The sequence below is a fragment of the Vicugna pacos genome, chromosome 13, assembly GCF_048564905.1.
Source record: "Vicugna pacos chromosome 13, VicPac4, whole genome shotgun sequence".
In the NCBI taxonomy this organism is placed as follows: Eukaryota; Metazoa; Chordata; class Mammalia; order Artiodactyla; family Camelidae; genus Vicugna; species Vicugna pacos.
In genome coordinates, this window is record NC_132999.1 from 62,691,748 (window position 1) to 62,705,704 (window position 13,957).

At 56.9% G+C, this 13,957-nt stretch overlaps 1 protein-coding gene across 1 annotated transcript in view; it reads right to left on the bottom strand.

Annotated features, from left to right (window-relative positions):
• Positions 1-13,957, bottom strand: part of CAMTA1 (calmodulin binding transcription activator 1) — an 819,414-nt gene that overhangs the window by 230,962 nt on the left and 574,495 nt on the right. The window lies entirely within an intron of this gene.

Consider the following 13,957-nt stretch of genomic DNA (forward strand, 5'->3'; position numbering starts at 1 on the left):
CGCCATGACAGTTTGAAGGCTGACCATAAAAGGTCAAAAAGTGGGTGACGGCCTGCTTCCTGGGAATCCTCGCCCCTTCCCCAAAGTGGTTGGAATAATCCTCCCACTTGTTAGCATGTGAAGCTACCAAGCTCATAAAAATCAGTAACATGCACCTCGTGGCCTCTCTGGCCTTCTAAGACGGTCCGCACTCTCCGGGGTGTGTATCTCTGAATCAATCTACTTTTGCTCAACTGTGGCTCATCTTGAATTCTTCCCTATGCGAAGTCAGGGACTCTCACTTGGCGGGGCGCATCCCAGGGACTCAGCTGAGACCTGGGACACGGTGCTCCTCTCGCCCCACATTTTCCCGTGGCACTCGCCCTCCCTCTCACACAGGGCCTGGTGCGGGACTGGGGACCCTGCACCGCCTCTCAGATGAGCAGGGGGTGGCCCTGGCACACCGGGCTCGGGGTCTTGGGGGGCTGGGCTTTCCCTCTTGTGCCTGCATCACATCTGAGATGTTTCAGCCCAGGAGTAGGCACTCACCACCCATGAGGTGCTGGATCAGGCCTATCGGGAGGTGAGACGGGGCTCCCTGCCCCACCTCCACCCCAGCCTCTCTATCTGAGTGACTCCCCGGATAGGCGTGGTGACATCTTGCAGCTGCCGTGGGGTTGGCTCAACCTCAAAACAGAGAAGCCCTCTCAGGCTGTCCGAGGCCCCCTGATGGCCAGCAGGGCCTCCGTGCCCATCTTCCCCCCTAGGATGGCTGGAGGTGGGGCCCCTTATTTTTCCGATCAAATCACGCAGGTGACAGAGCAGCTCCCAGAGTAGCTGCATCCTGCCACTTGCCTTCAGGCTTTAACCTGAACCAGGGGCCTGAGCTGGACCCCACAGAGACCTTCTGAAGCCCTCACCCCGTGCAGCAGAGAATCAGCACCGAGAGGGCAAATGAGCATTTCTTTGCAACTGACAGCGTTTTTCTAAGAACTTCGTCTCCAACTTATGAAATCTTTCAGGGGTACGGGACCAGCAAAACTTTCGACCCTGGATTTCCCTCTCAGACCTCCAGGCGAACGTCACGGAGAATTCTCAAGCCTTGTGTCCCCAGGGTAACCTTCCTGCGCAAGCCAGAGACCCTGTGCAGCCTCCTCTTCAAATTAAGACCATTATGAAGAGCGAACCTCCTCTCTCTCCTGGAGGGATGGGGGGAGGAGGGCTGAGGGGCGTGCTGTAGGAAGAGCCCACTTCATGTCCTTACCCACTTCTGATGCTCACACTTGCGGGGTGCAGCTGGGGCCTGGGCACAGCCAGAGGAGAGCCTGGGAGCATCCCCAGGAAGTGGGGACCCAGCCCTGCCCTCAGGAAGCCTGCCTTCCGGATGCAGAGAAACACTATTTGCGCCCACCTGGCAAGTACAGACCCACACGCCAGGCATGGTTGGTGCTAGGCACCAAACACAACACGATGCCCCTGCCCTTGGGGAGGAAGCTTACTTCTGAAGGAGGGGGTGGGCGGAAGGCTAGACCATTGCTGCAACAACGTGGACGAAGCACAGAGGTTTTGCTGAGTGAGAGTCCTCACCCAAGAGTCCACGCTGTGTGACAGCATTCCTATCAAGTTCTAGAACAGGAAGAACTAATCCACAGTGGAAAAACCAGAACAGTGGGAACCTCTAGGACGTGGATATGGAGACCGACTGGGAAGGGCAGGAGGGGACTTTCTGGGATGATGGTAATATTCCGGATCTCAATGTGGCCTTGGGTTCTGTTAGTGCATTTATCAATTGAAAGTCATCAGCTAGTACATCAACATTTGTGCATTCAGTTGTTCCACGGGGTGTGTAAGTTTTACTCCAAAGCAAAAAGAGAATTGTATGTAAATATTGAACTCTGGTTACTGAAATGGGTGCTCCAGGAATTGGGTGGGGAGGAGCACAGTTGTCTGCAACTTAATTTGAAATAATAAGTAAGGCGGGTGCTGGAGAGCTTGACACGGAAGTAGTGAAACAATACAGCAAGATGCTAATGGTAGAGTCTGGGTGGCGGGGATAGGGGGCTCGCAAAATTCTTTCAATTGTCTATATATCTTAGACACTTTGTAATAAAATGTTTGTTGGGGATGGGCAGAGTGGTTTGCCAGAGAGTGAGGGCAAACTGGATGGGGCATCTGGAAGGCCTCACCTGGGATGCGCTCACAGAGGGAATCAAGACTTCTGCTTTGGCCAAGAGAAACCTGAGGGGCTGATCGCGGGTTCAGGGGGGACGCTGTACAGACGGCTGGATTTAAGCACATGGTGCTGACTGGCCGGGTCAGGGTACAGGTAGGAACATGGTGTCATTAGCATGAGACTGGCATGTGAAGCCAGGGAACTGGGTGAGAGGACCCAGGGGCAACGTGGACAGAGAGGGAAGGTCTAGGGAACTCAGGGACCTTCCAAGGTCTAGAGCTCGAGGAAAAGGGGTGGGGTCTGCAGAGAACTGGCAGTGGGAAGAGAGACAGCAGCAGGAGAAGAGAACATTCTAGAAAGAGGGAAAGGCCAACCTTGGGAAATGCCACTGGTGGGGGCGGTCAGGAGAAACGAGGATGGCAGTGAAGTGACCTTTGGGTTATTGCAATGCGGAGGTCACTGGTGAGATCCAGATGGCCCCATCGTGGCGGAGGAGAAGGAAATCTGGAGGGTGAGGAAAGAAGGGGGGGTGTAAAGGGATGAAGACAACCAGATGCGTGTCTGAGGAGGAGCCTGGTGTGTCCGGAAAGGCGAGGAGAGGCTCCCAGGAAGTCCTGCCCATAGTGGGGGGTGGAGACAGGGGAGGCAAAAAGTCTTCTTCGGGACCCAGAGCCCTTTCCTGGGAAGAGAGCTGGAGAACTGAGAGGCTGAGAGAGGGAGCGATGTCTGTGTGCACCTGTGCTCACCTGCGCACACCTGTGTGTACCTGTGTTTACCTGTATTCACTTCTGTATAATTTGTGTGCCTGTGTGTACCTATGCACACCTGTGCATACCTGTGTATCCCTTGTGAATGAAACATCTTGCCAGCCATATCAGTATATAAAGAATGCTGTGGCCATCAAGTCATCAGCTGGTACCACCAACCCCTCCCTTCGCCCCAGCAGTGAGCGGAGGGCACTCAGGTTACAGACAAGCAGGCAGCCCCCTCAGCAGCCACCCCGAACCGCGCCCCCCCGAGGGGACTCAGGATGGGAAAGGACAGGATGCTGACCCTGGACAGCGAGGTGCACACCAAGGGAATGATTTCAGTGAGCCCAGACCTTTGCACCTTCCCAGACACAGAAAAGCACCAAAGTCCTTAACCTGAGATACTTGGTTTCCTTTAATTCAGTGATCTTTTGATGTTATGACTACCTGGTCTTTGTTACCAAAAAACCCTCCTATATATCCTGGCTCCTCCCTTGCCTGGATGGAACAGTCACTTAGGCGATCTGAGAGGCTGCCTCCCGGGCTCAAGTCCTCGGGCTCGAGCCCACAGAAAGGCCACCGGATAAAACAGAATTCTCAGCTTTCAGGCTGTGCCTTTCACGTCAGCGTGCTCACCTGTGTGTACCTGCGCGCCCCTGTGTTTGTCTGTGCGCATCTCTGCATGCCTGTCCAGCTAAAAGCATTTGCTGTGAGTCTGGGGGGAGTGAAGTGTCTCACATGGGACCACCCCCGGCCTGGAGCCACGGGGATGTTAACGGTGGGAAAGCAGTCATGGCACCGTGTGGAGGGCTCGCCCCAGGCAGACAGCTTCCCGAGCCGGGTGCCGCCGGCGGCCTGAGCGCACAACCACGTTCACTCAGGGAGCTCATCCCCAGACTCCTTCTCTGTGTCACTCCATCAAATTACATCTGAATCTCACTCTTGGCCCTTTGAGCTCTTTCAGAGGCAAAATAGAAAGTGTTTCCTTGAGGCAAACTTTCGTCTTTTGCTTTGGAAACCACACTTTCCCCTTTGCTCCAAAGAAGATTAGGATATTAGGGACAGGATGTCAGCTGAAGATTACATGAAAAGGATAATTAAACAAAAGCCCACATTATAAGCCATCTAGAAGGGAAGTTAAGCCGCTTTTGCCTTCTCCCCATCTTTGAGGGATGTTCTGTTGAAGGGGAGCAGGAATTGTTTGGCTTGATAAATACAGACAGTAACCAAACTGTATCGCCCATTGTTCTGCCTTTGTATTAAAAGCAATCGCTTAGCCGAGCTGACAACACACACCACGGAGGCATAAAACCCTCTGCAGACGGAAGGATTAAGAGACTGACAAGTCTTGGATAATAAGACTAATTAATAATTTCCATCTCTAAGGAACTGCAGCTCTGGCAGCTTCATTCTTCCTCCCTGTCTGGCCCGGGACAGCTCCGTCCTCTAAGGAAAGGACAGAGGAGGCTTTGCAGGACAGGCCAGGATGGATGGCGCCCGGTCCCAGCGGGGCAGTGAGCCGAGGGCGCCCCAGGAGAGGGGCTGCAGCAGACAGATGCTGGAACGTGGAGGTTCACTCACTCACCGAGCAGAGGCTACAGACTAAATTAGCGAAGTGGGCTTGCCATCCCACAGTCGCATCTGATAGGCGGGTATTTTGCCATTTGAAAGGTGGTCTGAATGGGACCTTCTCAGGGGACCCTGCCTCTCCAACTACACCCACCCACCCAGTCCCCTGAAGCACAAACAGCCGGAAATAGTCACAGCAAAGGGATGAGCTGGCCACCCCTGCCTGGGGTCACCGTGTATTACCACGCCTGACACAAGACCTCCACGGGAGCTGCCTCAATTCATCCTCCCAGTGACCTCCCCCCCCCCCGAGGGAGGTCTTTTATGCCTATTGTACAAAGACACACGATTCAAAGAGGTTAATGCACTTGCCAGAGTCACGTGGCTAGTATTCAAATTCAAATCATGGGGCCTGGAAGGACCATGGACCCAAAGGTCCCAGCAGGCGTCCGGCTGCCTCAAGGTCTCCCCCAATTCTATACTCAGTACCCTCCTTGTCCACCAGGTCGGGGCAGGGGGTCCTGCTTCCCCTGGGGACTCCAGGAACACGGGCAGCTGCGATTTGCAAGGTGAAGTTCAAGCAGCTGAGACTTGATCACAGGAATGTCTCTGGGTTTCTCCCCCGGCTAGGTGACCAGGTAAAAACACCAGCCACCTGGGAGCGCCCCTGTCCCCAGAGAAGGGAACCAGGATGAGGGAATCTTCTGGAAATTCCCTGCGACTTTCCTTAGAGAGGATAATGGCTGCTTTGGGAGGACGGCCATATTTTCCCAGAGGCTTTAGGTGGTACAGCAGAGGCCTTGGCATCGTAAATTGCAATCAAGCAAAGATGTCTAAGAAGGAAATGATGTCGGCTCTGCCGTGCAGCCTTGGCACAGATCCTGAAATCTTAATGGAATTGAGCAGTTTTTTGCATAGCACCGTAAATTCCTCGTGTCTACCTTATCTTCTCATCACGTTATTCAAGGCACATTAAATGGAGAAAGAAGTGGAAGCCACTTGTCAGAATAAAACTGGAACAAGAAGGCAGCTCCAGAATGATCCGTCTGATACCGCAATTCATTCCCCAGCTCTCTGCCGACACCTGCACCTTCCCCGGCGGCCAAGGGCCTTCCCTGCTTACTGCCGGGCTGCTCCTGTCTCCTGGCTCAGAACCCTCCCGGTCGATGGCTTATGCATCGGGGCTTGGGTCTAATTACCTGTCCCGCAGCCTTCCTCCACTTGCCCAGGTCTCTCCCCTGCGGGGGGCCGCACTCCCCTCTCCTCCCCAACCTCAGCTCCACCTAGCTCCTGCCACTCCCAGACCCCATCCTCAGACCCCCAGCCCCTTATACATTTTTCCAGACCTGACTATCTCCGTAATTAACATTATTTTTTTTAAATTGAAGTACAGTCAGTTACAATGTGTCAATTTCTGGCATACAGCACAGTGTCCCAGTCACGCATATACACACATATATTCGTTTTTAACTTACGACACAACGGTTTATTGGAAGCACCTCTTTCCTGCTTGACTGTAAGTGCCCTGAGGTCAGAGGCGGTGTCATGTCACGGGCTGCTGACCGGATGGGGACCCGCTGACCTAAGGCACGTTCCCTAAGTGCCCGAGCCTCTGTTCCGCGTGGTGATAACAAAGTCCTGGGCTCACGAGGCGTGCGCAGTGCTTCATAGCACCTGGGGCGCAAGCCCCGACGAGGATGGTTATTGTACTATTACTGATAATAATCATGATGATGATAAAAGGCCATTGCTCCACTTCAGCTTAGAGAGGCTTTCACAGCAGCATTGAATGCGCAACCTCTGGTGGGCCAGGCCCCTCTCTCCTGCTCTCTTTCTCCTGGGCCCAGGCAGAGATGGGGGCACGTTCTCCCCTCGACGCTCCCTCCATGTCCCTTGACTGGCACCTGGGCCTAGGACACCTCTCCTGACAGCTTCTCCTGACAGAACTGTGCCTGGTCTGTGGAACTGGGGCCCACGGATCTGGGACCCCACACATCCTTATTCATCCCCCAGTCATGGACTCCATGGCCCAGGCCTGGCCTGTGTCAGAAAGAGCATGGAAGAATATTCCCCACCCTGTTCTTCTATCCTTGAGCTCACCTTCTCCTCCAGGAAGTCTTCCCTGACCACCAGCCCACTCTGCATCCCCATCTCTGGACTCATCACATTCACACCTACCACGCACATAAATTCAGGGTCAGAAGTGACTTTGATGCTGCAGGGTCCTTCACCTGCCTCTCCACACAGGTGTTCTCCCCAAATGTTGGGGCCCAGCCGCTCCCTTCCCCACACTGCCCAGCCCCTGGAGGACTGGAGAGGGGTCATGGTCAGCTGGAGTATGTCAGCCAAGGGCGTGGAACAGAGACATGGCAGCAGACTCTCCTGCGCTTCTTGCACTGAGACCCAATCCCTGGAGGTCGGTATGTCAAGACCTGTGAGCCACACTCCCTTCTCATCTCTGCTCACTGCCACTCCCATGCCCTCGGCCTGGCCACCATGGCCTGTGGGCTCTGGAGGCTGGGACCCTGTGCCTTTAAAAGGTCTGGACCAAGCCCTGCTTGCCCTAGTCTTGGCGGGTCCCTTATTCTCCTAGACCCTTGTTTTCTTCTTCTGTGAAAATCAAGGCAAATTCACCCAGCCCTGACTCCCTCCCAGGGCAGCTGTGAGAACCCAAAGAGCTGGACCCGTGCTGAGGGCCACCCAGTACCAGGGCTGTGGTTTCTCTGAGCCATGCTCTCTCTGCCCCAGCCCAGCCCACACATAGCACCTGCCACGCCCTTCCCTCCCCGTGGCTGAGGGTCCAACACTGGGGCGGGGCCAAGCTGTTGCTTCTCCGTGGGGGCGTCTGCAGGATGGAGCACAGAGGGGCTTCCCTGGGCTGCCTTCCCCTCCCACCGACCTTAGGCACCAACTCACTTCTCTTCCCTGAACCAAGGGGGTCCGAAAGCCCCTTGGGGGCAGAATCAGCCTGAAGGCAGCACCTCCTGTTACACGAAGCCCCACAGAGCCCCACCCGAGCCCCGTGTGGCACGAGCCTGTGGTGTGGTTCAAGGCCCACGGACAGAGCGGGCTCTGGGATGCTTTATTTCCTGGCCACTTCGATTCACCCGAATGAAACATAAAAATGGTTACAGAGCAGGAACCCTTGAGTACGTTTTATGAAGCTATAATATCTTCCATTAACAAAAAAAAAGAAGAAACAGGAAGAAGAAGGGGAAGGAAGGGAAGAAAGGAGGAAGGGGTGGAGGGAGGGGGGCCTCTCTTCTGCGGGCCTGTCTCCTGCACCTCAGGGGACCTGCTGGTGGAGCCCAGCTCAGCCTGAGCGGAGACATCCCCACTGTTAGGATGAGCCTGGGGACCAAGGGTGAGCGCATATGCCCTCTTCCAGCTGCCCCGTGGGGGATTCTGGCCCCACCTGTGACCTAGCTGCCCTGAGGGCTGCAGGTTCCAGGGCAGGCCACGCTCCCAGGTAGCGGAGGAGAATGACAGGGGTTTGGGGGAGGCATTTGGGTTTCAAAAGAACTGATCATTTCCCAGATAGATTTCAAGTCACTTTTTGGGGGGAGGTTGGAGGAAGGGAGTCTAGGCTGTGACAGTGCCCCCACTGCAGAGGAGGGAGGCGGGAAGGGAGGAAGGGCACCCTGGCCAGCTTGTCCTGAACAGCCCGTACTTTGAGGGGTGCTGTGAGAGATGCAGGGTAGATGGGAGGTGAGGGAATCACAGAGCTTCCTGGGGCACCGGGATGCCCCTTACAGGTCCAGCCTGGTGCTGGCCACCGTCTGTCCATCATCTGTGGAGTGCTTGCCACGGGCCAGGAGCTGGCCTACCATTTCACGTGCTCTGCGTTTCATCTCTAGGGAATTCTCGCAGCAGCCCTGAGCAGTCAATGCCCTCATCACCCCATTTTACTGAGGAGGAAATTGAGACTCAGAAATTAGATAAACTGTCCAGAGTCACTAACGACGGTTTCCCTGGGGGACCCCCTCCCCAAGCCCACAATTTTAAGAGACTAAAATAGACACCATGCCAAACATCCACCCACTCAGCTCTCCAGGTGGGCACTAGAAGGGCAGCCCCTGGGCCATGTGCAGAGGGCCAGGGCAGGCGTTCCCTCCGCCTGAGCCCCCCATGCACCACGGATGAGCTCAGAGGACCCCTCTTGGAGAGCCGGAGGCAGTCAGCTCAGAGAGAGACCCTCACATTCCGCAGACAGGTCTGGTGTTGGTGGGCAGATGTATATACTGAGGCCCTGTGGGCGTGGTGTCGGACACGTCCCAGACCCCCTGGGGTACCAGGCTGCTCCCTCCCTGCCCGCTGCGGGTGCCTGCAGCTTGACCGCCTTGTCAGAGGTGAGGTGGTCCCGAGGGCCTGCGCAGGAGTGGGCCCCTGCAGGCAGGGCTCCCTTGGGACCTGCTGGGGTTGAGGCCTGTGTCTGGTGCAGAAGTTGAAACTGTGCCTTTCACTGCGGCATCCTCAGAGGTGAGCAGAGGGGCTTCTCAGGGGCCCTGTCTGAGAATGTCCAGAGCCCGGGCTCACCTGGGAGGCCGCGGGCCACGCCCCTTCTCAGCGGTGCCATTTAAGCCCCCTTCTTCTGGCACAAGAAACGCCCCCTTCCCAGAGGCCCCACTCAGGGATCCCCCGGAGTCCTGTCATTTCTGCCTCAGAGAAGCCTGCTCTCAGGACGGGGTGGGCAGGAGTTGACCATGCTGAGGGTGAAATGCCCTTGGGGGGCTCACAATCCAGCAAAGAGATTTAGAGCCTCAGCTCGACCTCCAGGCCTCACCAGGCAGGTGGGGAAGCTGGGTTCCCCTGGGCCCTCGTCAGGGGAGCCTTGGTGCTGCACCAGCAGGAACGGGGTCTCCCTCCTGTCCTGCAAGGCACTCAGTCTGTGGCTGAGGCCTCCCTCCAGTCCAGAGTGGGGGGCCCTTGGGGGCCAGAACAGCCTGGAGTGAGCCCCCTTGGTGAGCCGGCACCACCACCCCACCCCTGCACTCCTCTGGGCCGCCTCCCTGCTGTGGCATTTGGTGGAGATGAGGCCCCTGCACCCACTACTTCTAGGGGGCAGAGCTGGCCAAGTTCAAGGTCAATCAGGAAGCAGAAAGCGTGGGGGCAAAGGGTAGGTGGCGCCTCTCTGGCCGCATGGCCTGGGATCAAGTGCTCACTGCTGGCTGTCTCCAGCCCCTCCCTATAAGGAGAGTGATGATGGCTCCCTGGGGAGACAAAGATGGGCACCTTGGGAGCCTGGTCTTCAGGGTGAAACAGGGGCCCGTGGTGATGGTCCGGCACACTGCCCGGCTGGGAGTCGGTACCTGTGGTGGCTGGCTGTGTGCTTACGGCTTCCAATGCTCATGGTCGTGGGGGCAAAGCTAGAGCCCAGCTCCTCGTAACCCAAATATCCCAGAACTCAGAATCCAAGTGTCTGCCACTGTCAGTGCTCCAGGAGCCCCCAGTCCCGGGGTCCCCCCAAACCCCCGGGGTCCCCGTGTTTGCACAGCGGCGCTCATGGGCCTGCAGGCCTCTGAGTGAGCAGCCCTGGTGGGCTGGGCAGGAGCCCCCTGCCACCTCCGCCCTGTGAGCCTCTCAGCAGCCGAACAGCCCTGAAAGAACGGCAGTGGCAGACACACAGCAACACACCGCCTGCTTCCCTTGAGCACGGAAAACATTCATTAAGCATTTTCGAGGACAAGGGCACGAAGAAAAACACTCATTAGAAGCAGAAACAGTTTCCAAATGAGCCAGACAGAATCTGCTGGTAAGTCTAGGCTGATGTGGGGGCCTGTCCTCAGGGAGTGGGCAGGGGGAGGGGTGCACAAAAGTGGGAAAGGGAGGCCCAGGAAGGGGACGCAGAAGGAGGCAGGAAGGCCTGAGCCAAAGCATTAGAAAATCCCAAATAGGAGAGACCACGGATGGAGGCCAATGACCCTTGCCGTCCGGCCCCGCCTTGGAGCAGTCCAGCCGGCAGGAGGGGCCGCACCTCCTCCAGCCCCAGCAAGACCCAGGGCCTGGGTGCCTGCAGGTGCTCAGGCAGCAGGAAGCAGAGGCCAGAAGGAGACAGGAGGCCTGATCCCAGCCCTGCTCCACTGCAGACCAGCTGGGTGACCAGGGGTACGGCCCTGCCCTCTCTGGGCCTCAGCATCTAAGGAGGAAATGCAGCCGCTGAGCTGGGTGGAACCTCTAAGGGCCCCGCCTGCTAGGACGCATGGAGCTCTCCGCGGTGCTGATGGCGTGATGAGAGGAGGTGTGTGTGCCGGCCAGCAGCGGTGGCTTCTCAAGGTCCCAGGGCAGATAAACTCGGGCCATCTGGGGTCTCGAGATGCTGCCCTGTGCAAGTGACCACATGGTGCCTGGGACATGACAATGATCTTATGTACCATGGCCTAAGCAGGCTGCGGTCCGCTCCACTTGAGGGGAAGGTTCTGGTTCCTCATTTGTCTCTGCTTACATCCTAGTAAAATATTTATTTGCAGTGGAGACAGAGAAAGGGGGGGTGGGGGGGTTAGCACCCTCTGCTGAAGCCAGATCACTCGTAAACTCCAAGTGCCACGCCAGCTCCTGCCCTCCCCCTCCTCCCTGGCCCTCTGCTTCAGCACAGCGGCCACCCCTGTGCTGGGTCTGACATATCCTGGGCAGCAGAACAGGATCAGGAGAAGTGCTGGCCCCTCCCTGTCTTCCTGAGGCTCCAAGCTGGGTCTTGGGGAAGATCAAAGGGTGCAGGATGCTCCCTCAGGGAGATTACAGTCTGGTTAGAGAGGAAAACCAGGCCTGTATGGGCAGGGGTTCTGGCTGTGCTCAGCGGCCTTGGGTTCAGTTTGAGGATCTCAGAGGCAGGAGTGAGCTTGCCGGCTGGCAGGACACAGCCACTCAGCTGGGACAGAACCCCTCGCTCCTTCCCTCCTTCTTCCTCCAAGCCCCCTTACTTTCTAGGGTGGCTCCTCCTGCCCCATCCCATCCAGTCTGCTCACAGGACAGTGAGGTGTGAGGGGCATGGCCACCCACTGCACCCCCTGCTAGCAGTATGTCACATTTAGGGGACCGGCTGGCTTCTTTAGAGCCACGCTTGCACCTGAGATGCCTCCCTTCTGAGCTCTCACCGCTGTCACTGCCCCTGACACCTTCCCTCCCACCCCATCTTTTTGTCTCAGTAATTGGTGTCAGAGACAAACTTGGGCCAATTCCCATCTGGGCCAGTATCTCATGACTTCCTTCCTATTTACTAACAGAGAAATTAAACCTGGCCACGCTGTCACTATACTGGTGTTGTAATTAGCACCAGAACAAATTGCCCCAAGCGGGGCAGTTGCTGGGCTTGCTCTGGGGCTCTGCGTGGGACGTGAGCTGAGCTAATTGCTTTGGCCTTCGCTCCTTACCCTCTCACTGCCCAGCACTGACCAGAGAGCAAGAACTCCCGCACCGATGTACAATCCTGCTTTGTCTTCTGCTCAGAGAAACAAGAAAACTGGAGGACACAGGGGAGGGGGTGTGGAGGGACCAAGGGAGGAAATGAAGACTCAGTTCAGCCCCCAAGAAGCCAGATCCTGTGATCCCGGCCTTTGGGGAGATTCAGGCTCCCCACCAGCTGGCAGGTAACAAACCCAGACGCACATGAGTCACCCCAGTTATGTCTCCAGCACACAGTGGCCAGGATCACAGCACCAGGGAGGGGAGGGCAGGGGCAGAGGGGCAGGGCCTCTCCCACTCCTTGTGTGGCCTCAGAAACAAGGTGGCCAGGATAAGTGGGACCTGGCTCAAGGGGCCCGAGTGCGTGGCATCCAGTTTGGAGAGCAACTGGCTCAGACTCCAAAGCTGCCCGGTGGTGTCTGAGTCCAGGGAAGGAGATCTAATGAAATTAAAAAGCCAGGGGAGCACGAGGGAATGAGAAGAGGCAGGTGGAGGCGTGGGTGCAGCAGAGCGGGCCTGGAGGAGAAGGAGCAGCCTTGAACGGCAGACAGCTAGGGCTGTGGGGAGGCTGACTGGCAGGAGGCCGGCTCCTGGGGCGCTGCTCCACCAGGGAGGCAGCGGCTGGGCTGGGCAGAGTCAGCAGAGGGAAGAGGTGTCCTGATGGGGCATGAAAGGTGAAAAACTCCAACACCGGACCTGGGGGGCTGGAGGCCCAGGAAGGAGGTCACAAGGGCTAGGTGGGGTGAAAGTGGCAGCCAGAGAGCAACCCTGGGGACACAGGGACATGCTCTAACTCCATGGCATCTCTGCTGTCAAGGAGGAGCCCACCCCCGCCTCCTGCAGCCACATGGAGAGAAGGTCCTTCACCAAATGGCAAAATTCCTTGGATCCATTCTTATTACCAAAGCCTGGAAAGTATCACTCCAGAACCACACTGAAGGTCCCTTTCACAAGGACACAGGGCCGAGCAACTAGAAAGCCAGGTGCTACCATGCCAGCCTCTGAGGGGGACAGACCCTGGGAGACTGACAATGGGCGGGGGGTTGGGGAGCAGGGAGAAGCCACATCTTTGCAAATCAGCACCTCCTCAGACAGTCTCAGACCCCACCGCTGATAAACATGCTGAACCACAGACAATTAGTTCAGGGAACTAAGGGAAAATGCAAAGGTCTTGGAGGTGCAGGGAGGAGGGCAGAGCTAATGGACAGAGGGCCTGGTCCAGGTGTGGACGCAGAGGCAGCTCTGTGCTCAGCAGGCACCTTCCAGGCACCCTTCCTGGGACCACTGGCCCTTCTGCAAAACATGGTGGGCACAGCTCTGTTCTCTCAGAACTCGTGCCATGGGCACTGGGGTGGCTTGCTTTCCCATCGGCTGGGCCCCTCCCAACCACACCCCCCAGGTCAGGGAGATCCCAAACCCCTGGAGCCCAGGCTAACTTGAACAACAGTGGATGCAGAAAGTGGGATTTATGGTGGGAAAGGCCAGAGGCAGCAATTGCTGGGCAGAGGCAGTAGGAAGAAGTTGGGGTGATGCCGCTGGGCCTACCAGGTACAGGTTCTACAGAGAGTGGCTGCAAATCAGAGGACGAACTTTGGGAAGGACCCAGGTCCAGGCTGACTGGGCAGATCCCCCAGACCTCCCCACTCACACAGCAACACGTTCCACTAGGCAAGCGGACCACCAATAACCACCAATCGGCAAGAGGCTGAGCGGCCTCCGGGCAGAGCACCAGCACCATGGACAGAGATCCAGGAGCCAGGCCTCCCTGGGAGCTTTGGCAGCTGGGTGGCTCCCCCACTCCTTTCTCCATCCTATATGTCATCCACAGCAGACATCACAAATCGATTACAGAGCTCCTTTCCAGGAGCCAGGGGCTCCCGCTCTCCCAGCAAACATCCCAAGTCATCCGACTGCAAGTGGCATGATTCCAGAAGCCAACTTTCCACACGTGCCAACACCAACCGCGCAAGAAAGCAAATGTGTGGTTTTTAGCCAAAAGGCTTTTCTCAGTCAGGGGCAGAGTGCCCAGGCTTTTTTCCATCCTCACTCAGAGGAAACTGAGGCACCCTGGAAGCACCTGGCGGGAGCT